At 43.5% G+C, this 7,500-nt stretch overlaps 1 protein-coding gene across 2 annotated transcripts in view; it reads left to right on the forward strand.

Annotated features, from left to right (window-relative positions):
- LOC135110211 (protein glass-like) overlaps nucleotides 1–7,500 on the forward strand; it is a 196,201-nt gene that overhangs the window by 13,683 nt on the left and 175,018 nt on the right. For both annotated transcript variants that reach the window (XM_064022265.1, XM_064022266.1), the window contains exon 2: nucleotides 129–764. The gene's annotated coding sequence lies outside the window, so the exon portion shown is untranslated. The remainder of the gene's footprint in view (nucleotides 1–128; nucleotides 765–7,500) is intronic.

A 7,500-nucleotide genomic window follows, 5' to 3' on the forward strand; every position in this document is an offset into this window, starting at 1 on the left:
TGAATGTGTCACTCACTAAACACACACACACACACACACACACACACACACACACACACACACACACACACACACACACACACACACGTTCTCTGTGCCTTCAGCAATCATCCGTTGTTATCTTTCAGTTTTCCTGTGAGTGAGGGGGAGAGCGAGAGCGGGAGATAGGGCGGCATTCCTAGCGCCACCTCGCCACGCCACGCCTCCTCCGCCGCCATGCTGGTCCTCCCCACGCCACGCCCTGCACCGCCAGCGCCACGCCCTTGAAATCATGAAGAGTGCACGGGTGTGAGAGTGGCTGCGAGAACATGGGGGAGAGCAAGGCGTCCTGGGCAGTGTGGTGAACGTATCCAGTCGCGCCGCTCCCAGGAGTTGTGTGGGGGGCGCGGGCAGCCCTCCACCACTCCCTCCACCACTCCGCCACCACCACGTGACCCCCAGCAGTGTGGTTAGCGCGGGACAGACCAGCGCACACCCTACCGCGATTCGTCACTTGGCACTTTATGACCTCCCTCTCCCTCCCGAGTGCGTGTGCCCACCCTCCCTCCGCCGCCCGCTGTGTGTGTGCGTGTGTTCCGTAGTGTGTGTAGCAGTGTGTACCGTGCCCGCCGCGTGACGGTGTGAGTCTACGGAGGAACGCCCCATAGTGGTGTTGTGGGTGTTGTTTTTCTCGGTGTCGCAGTGTTCTTGTCGTCGCGGGATACACCTGTGTGTGTGTGGCACGTGCTGGGACTCACGCACGTACACCTGTACCAACACGCCAGGTGAGTCACGCTCTACTGCACTCTACCTTCTACTGCCTTGTATGTACCTTGCGTCCTCAGTAACAGTGTTAGTACCCAGTAAGGAACTTTAGAAGATTAGATCAATTTATGTCTAAGGGAGTGACACGTGTAACCTTTTCGGACTCTTTCCTTCCCTTGTTCATGTGTTCTGGCTCACCAGTCTCACACCGCCCAGATCGGCTTTATTTATGCATACGTTAAGGATAAAAAGTCAAAGGATAAAACGTAAAGTATCTTGTCATGACTTGCTGTTATCAACCTTGTACGTGTCTTTCTAATTCTGTAGAACTTTCGCTCTACATGCCCTACATCTCTGCACACACGACGGAGGAATCTAGCACATCCTGTCAGCTTGGGAGGGCGTGTGTAAGGACGGGGCGCGGCAGGGTAAGGCATGCTACAAGACGAGAAAGTGGAAAAACGTGGCAGGGATAGGAGAATGGGATAGTGGGCGGAGATGAGAACAGTGATAAGGATCGAGGGGTAATGACACTACTGCTACGACTACTACTTACTGCTACTACTACTACTACTACTACTACTACTACTACTACTACTACTACTACTACTACTACTACTACTACTACTACTACTACTGCTGTTACTACTACTGCTACTACTACTACTACCACTACCACTACTACTACTACTACTACTACTACTACTACTACTACTGCTGCTACTACTACTACTACTACTACTACTACTACTACTACTACTGCAACAACAACTACTACTACTACTACTACTACTACTGCTGCTGCTGCTGCTACTACTACTACTACTACTACTACTACTACTACTACTACTACCACTACTACTACTACTACTACTACTACTACTACTACTACTACAACCACTGCTGCTGCTGCTACTACTACTACTACTACTACTACTACTACTACTGCTGCTACTGCTGCTGCTACTACTACTACTACTCCTGCTGCTGCTGCTGCTGCTACTATTACTACTACTGCTGCTATCACTGCTGCTACTATTACTACTACTACTACTACTACTACTACTACTACTACTACTACTACTACTACTACTACTACTAGTAATAATAATAATAATAATGCTGATGATAATAACAATAATAATAATAATAATAATAATAATAATAATAATAATAATAATAATGATAATAAGAATAAGAATAAGATAAATAAGATGAAGTAATAACTGAGACCGAGACAGGGGAGCAGGATAGGATGGGTAAGAAATACGTGAATGACAAGGCTGGGGGTAAATGAATAAGGAAAGCCGGGTAATAGGGGGATGAGAGGCACATGTACAACAGAATGGATGCTACACATGGGAGAGGGTGCATGGGTGGCGATGAGGCGCGTAGGGAGGAAAGTTAGAAGCCAAGAAATTATGCCTCGTACTTTTAAACATTTCAGTCTCTCGTGAGGAATAATTTTCAGACAACAGACATGATTGTAAGTGTTATCATGGGTGTTTGGCCTACTGGCGGTGAAGAACTCTTAGTAAGTAATCAGCACAGGCGTGAAGACACCCTTGGGAATCCCAGTAACTTCCATTAGAACTTGTCAGAAGTGGTGGAGACAAGACGCCTGGATGTTTAAGAATACGAGGGAATCTACGAGCGGAATAGGTTGTTTTGATGTTGTTTATTTTTTTTTTTTTTTTTTTTTTTTTATGTAGGAAGGATACTGGCCAAGGGCAACAAAAATCTAATAAAAAAAATGCCCACTGAAATGCCAGTCCCTAAAAGGGTCAAAGCAGTGGTCAAAAATTGGTGGATAAGTGTCTTGAAACCTCCCTCTTGAAGGAATTCAAGTCATAGGAAGGTGGAAATACAGAAGCAGGCAAGGAGTTCCAGAGTTTACCAGAGAAAGGGATGAATGATTGAGAATACTGGTTAACTCTTGCGTTAGAGAGGTGGACAGAATAGGAGTGAGAGAAAGAAGAAAGTCTTGTGCAGCGAGGCCGCGGAAGGAGGGGAGGCATGCAGTTAGCAAGATCAGAAGAGCAGTTAGCATGAAAATAGCGGTAGAAGACAGCTAGAGATGCAACATTGCGGCGGTGAGAGAGAGGCTGAAGACAGTCAGTTAGAGGAGAGGAGTTGATGAGACGAAAAGCTTTTGATTCCACCCTGTCTAGAACAGCAGTATGAGTGGAACCCCCCAGACATGTGAAGCATACTCCATACATGGACGGATAAGGCCCTTGTACAGAGTTAGCAGCTGCGGGGGTGAGAAAAACTGGCGGAGACGTCTCAGAACACCTAACTTCATGGAAGCTGTTTTAGCTAGAGATGAGATGTGAAGTTTCCAGTTCAGATTATAAGTAAAGGACAGACCGAGGATGTTCAGTGTAGAAGAGGGGGATAGTTGAGTGTCATTGAAGAAGAGGGGATAGTTGTCTGGAAGATTGTGTCGAGTTGATAGATGGAGGAATTGAGTTTTTGAGGCATTGAACAATACCAAGTTTGCTCTGCCCCAATCAGAAATTTTAGAAAGATCAGAAGTCAGGCGTTCTGTGGCTTCCCTGCGTGATATGTTTACCTCCTGAAGGGTTGGACGTCTATGAAAAGACGTGGAAAAGTGCAGGGTGGTATCATCAGCATAGGAGTGGATAGGACAAGAAGTTTGTTTTAGAAGATCATTAATGAATAATAAGAAGAGAGTGGGTGACAGGACAGAACCCTGAGGAACACCACTGTTAATAGATTTAGGAGAAGAACAGTGACCGTCTACCACAGCAGCAATAGAACGGTCAGAAAGGAAACTTGAGATGAAGTTACAGAGAGAAGGATAGAAACCGTAGGAGGGTAGTTTGGAAATCAAAGCTTTGTGCCAGACTCTATCAAAGGCTTTTGATATGTCCAAGGCAACAGCAAAAGTTTCACCAAAGTCTCTAAAAGAGGATGACCAAGACTCAGTAAGGAAAGCCAGAAGATCACCAGTCGAGCGGCCTTGACGGAACCCATACTGGCGATCAGATAGAAGGTTGTGAAGTGATAGATGTTTAAGAATCTTCCTGTTGAGGATAGATTCAAAAACTTTAGATAAGCAGGAAATTAAAGCAATAGGACGGTAGTTTGAGGGATTAGAGCGGTCACCCTTTTTAGGAACAGGTTGAATGTAGGCAAACTTCCAGCAAGAAGGAAAGGTAGATGTTGACAGACAGAGCTGAAAGAGTTTGACTAGGCAAGGTGCAAGCACGGAGGCACAGTTTCGGAGAACAATAGGAGGGACCCCATCAGGTCCATAAGCCTTCTGAGGGTTTAGGCCAGCGAGGGCATGGAAAACATCATTACGAAGAATTTTAATACGAGGCATGAAGTAGTCAGAGGGTGGAGGAGAGGGAGGAACAAGCCCAGAATCGTCCAAGGTAGAGTTTTTAGCAAAGGTTTGAGCAAAGAGTTCAGCTTTAGAAATAGATGTGATAGCAGTGGTGCCATCTGGTTGAAGTAGAGGAGGGAAAGAAGAAGAAGCAAAGTTATTGGAGATATTTTTGGCTAGATGCCAGAAATCACGAGGGGAGTTAGATCTTGAAAGGTTTTGACATTTTCTGTTAATGAAGGAGTTATGTTTGTTGTAGTTTTTTTTTCCATCTACTTGTCCACTCGTAGTTAGTGTACTATGTTTATTTGCGTACTTATCGTAACCAGAAATAGATGGGATTGTGGTAGGAGACGTGTCTGTTATAGGATATTAATGATGATGATGATGATGATGATGATGATGATGATGACAATAGTGGTGATTTATTCATTATTTATTATCAATTAAGGAGATCAAGTAAAGCGGTAAAAGGCTGAAAAAAAAATTTCAAATGCCGCTTTCAAAGAAAAAAAAAGGAGAACCAAGAGAGAGAGAGAGAGAGAGAGAGAGAGAGAGAGAGAGAGAGAGAGAGAGAGAGAGAGAGAGAGAGAGAGAGAGAGAGAGAATATGAACCTATCCGTACCATAACACACTCGCAGTCTGTTCTTTATCTGTTGTGTTGTGAAGGAGTTTACGTTCCAATATTCGACTGCTGTGCTCCATCTCTTTTATTTGGGGAGTTTAAGAGGGTGTATTGTTAGGAGGTGGAATGCAAATACGCGTTAAGAGAGCAGGAGTAACGTGACCCTTAAATAGTGGGTCTGAAGTACGCCGTGTGGGGTTGTAGTATTAAAGAAAAGAAGAGGAATGATATGGTCTCTCTTAAATGACGCGTTTAAGAAAGCATTAAAGATGAAAAGGGAGAGGAGAAATAACACGCTGTCTCTTTTTTTATATATATTTTTTAGTATCTACTGAATGCGTATAGAATAAGGAAAGAAAGTATATGCTGTTTCTTGAATGATGAGTCCTAAGTACCTGTAGGAGATGTATTATTGAGAAAGATGGAAAGGTAGAGGAGAGGTAACCCATCTGTTGAATTCGTATATGAAAAAAAAAAATGTGAAGAAAAAATACGCTGTCCCTTGGATATTGGTCACAAATATTCACTGGAAATGTAATGTTAGAAAATATAAAAAGGGAAGGGGAAGTTTGCTGTCCATTAAGTGGCATTTTTCATTTATTTATTTTTTAAGAATCCATTGAATCGTATACCGGTATATATATGAATAGAAGTGATACGGTGTCCCTTAAATACTGTGCTTAAGTAACCACTGAACCTGTAATATTAAAGAAAGATGGGAAGGAAGAGACGTAACTTGCTTTCTTTTAATTGAATGGTATGTATTCTTTTTAAAGTATCCATTCAATTCGTACCTACATGCACAGAAAGGAAAGGAGTGATACGCTGTCCATGAAATTTATTGTGTCTAAGTAACCACTGAAACTGTAATATTTAAGTAAAGATAAAAACGGGAAGGGAAGTTTGCCGTCCCTTAATTCGTGTATACATATGAAAAGGAAAGGAGTGATGCGCTGCCCCCTGAAACACTGTGTCTGAGTAACCACTGAAGCTGCAATAGTAAAGCAAGGCCAGAGTCGCTGCCCCTTGAATCACTGCTACACAATTTTCTATTTTAATGCCTATAACTTTTTTTACACTATTCTTGTGGTAAATTCTCGTAAATATTTCTGCAGCGTAAAAAGACATTATTAACCCTCTGTTTTCTCTCTTTCCTCTCCCGTGTCTCCATCCAAACCATTTTAACAAAGCCAGGAAGATTAGCAAAGCACAACCATAACTGAAAGAGTTAAGTACAGGAAGGGAGGGAGGTGTCAGGACAGTTTTCTCATAATTTTACCTGAATCAATTGAACCATTCTTTGGGAACTGCCACCCTGACTGGACCTTTTTTCTCAGACTTTTTGCTGCCCATCTTACATGAATAGAAACCTTATTGAGTTGTAGTGTGAAGATACAAAGAAAGTAAACAAAAGAAACAGTCCATCATCCTTTAAGTACTGCGGTATATCTAACAAGGCATTATTATTTAGAAAAGAAGAGAGAAGGAGGTGTTTGATGTCCTTAAAATTAGTGTGATTTTAAGTACCAACTGAAGTCTTAACATGTAACAATACCATATATTTGTATCTTCAATGCCTCCTCTCACACTTATTTTTTTTTGGACTGATAGGAAGGTGGGGAGGGAGAGGCAGTAGTAATAGTAGCAGGGAGTAGTATTAGTAGTAGGGGAGGGGGAGTGACGGGGCAAGGGGGAAATGATAATGGGATTCGTTTGTGGGGAAAAGAGTTGTCTAATTATTGCTTATATTTTTATTATTATTATTATTTTTTTTTTTTTTTATCCTCAGCTAACATTTTTCATTTTCCTGTCGGTTAACACTCTGCCTGTCATCCATCCTGTGTTTGAGAGAGAGATAGAGAGAGAGAGAGAGAGAGAGAGAGAGAGAGAGAGAGAGAGAGAGAGAGAGAGAGAGAGAGAGAGAGAGAGAGAGAGAATTTTATTTATAGCTTTTGTGTATGCCGATAATAATAATGACAACAACAACAACAACAACAACAACAACAACAACAACAATAACAATAATAATGGTGGTGATGGTGATGGTGATGATGATAGTGAGGATGGTGAGGAGGGAGTAACAGTTAACTCCCTCCCTTACACCTCCCCTTCCCACCCCCCGCAAGCGCAGCATCCTTTCACGTGGGTAACGAGATGGAGGGGGAGGTGATAATGGATTGTTGGGGGGAAGGAAGAGGGGGTGCGGGATGATAGGAAGGCGTGGTACGGTGTGTTGAGGGCGTTGTGGGGCTGGGCCGGTGGGAGAAAGCGTGGGGAATGAAAGTAGCACCCCCAGCCATCACACACACACACACACACACACACACACACACACACAGACAGACACATTTCCTCCCTTCCTTCTTATCTTTTCCTTTTTTTTCACTTCCCCTCCTCTCTCTTTTTTCTTCCTCATCTACCTCTTTCCCTCATCCTCTCCCCACCTCCCTCTTTCCCTTCCCTTCCTTTCCTCCTCTCTTCTCCCCTCCCCACCCCTTCATAAGTTCGTTGCTAAAATATGACGAAGGTAAACATCTTAGCGAATATTATCATCATTACTTCGCTTGTTCCTGCTGAGAAACACGTAGAAACATGTATTTGAGGAAACAGGGAAGAGAATAGGGAGGAGGGAATTAGTGGGAGGTGTAGGTGAAGGGAAAGATATGCCTCCAACTCCTACAGTCCTTCACCCCTGCCCTCTCCCTCCCCAATCCCACAGAAACGCCTCAGTAAGGGGTGTGGCGCCATATCCACCAACTCCTCCCCAGTACCTCCA

This window comes from Scylla paramamosain, chromosome 20 (genome assembly GCF_035594125.1).
Source record: "Scylla paramamosain isolate STU-SP2022 chromosome 20, ASM3559412v1, whole genome shotgun sequence".
In the NCBI taxonomy this organism is placed as follows: domain Eukaryota; kingdom Metazoa; phylum Arthropoda; class Malacostraca; order Decapoda; family Portunidae; genus Scylla; species Scylla paramamosain.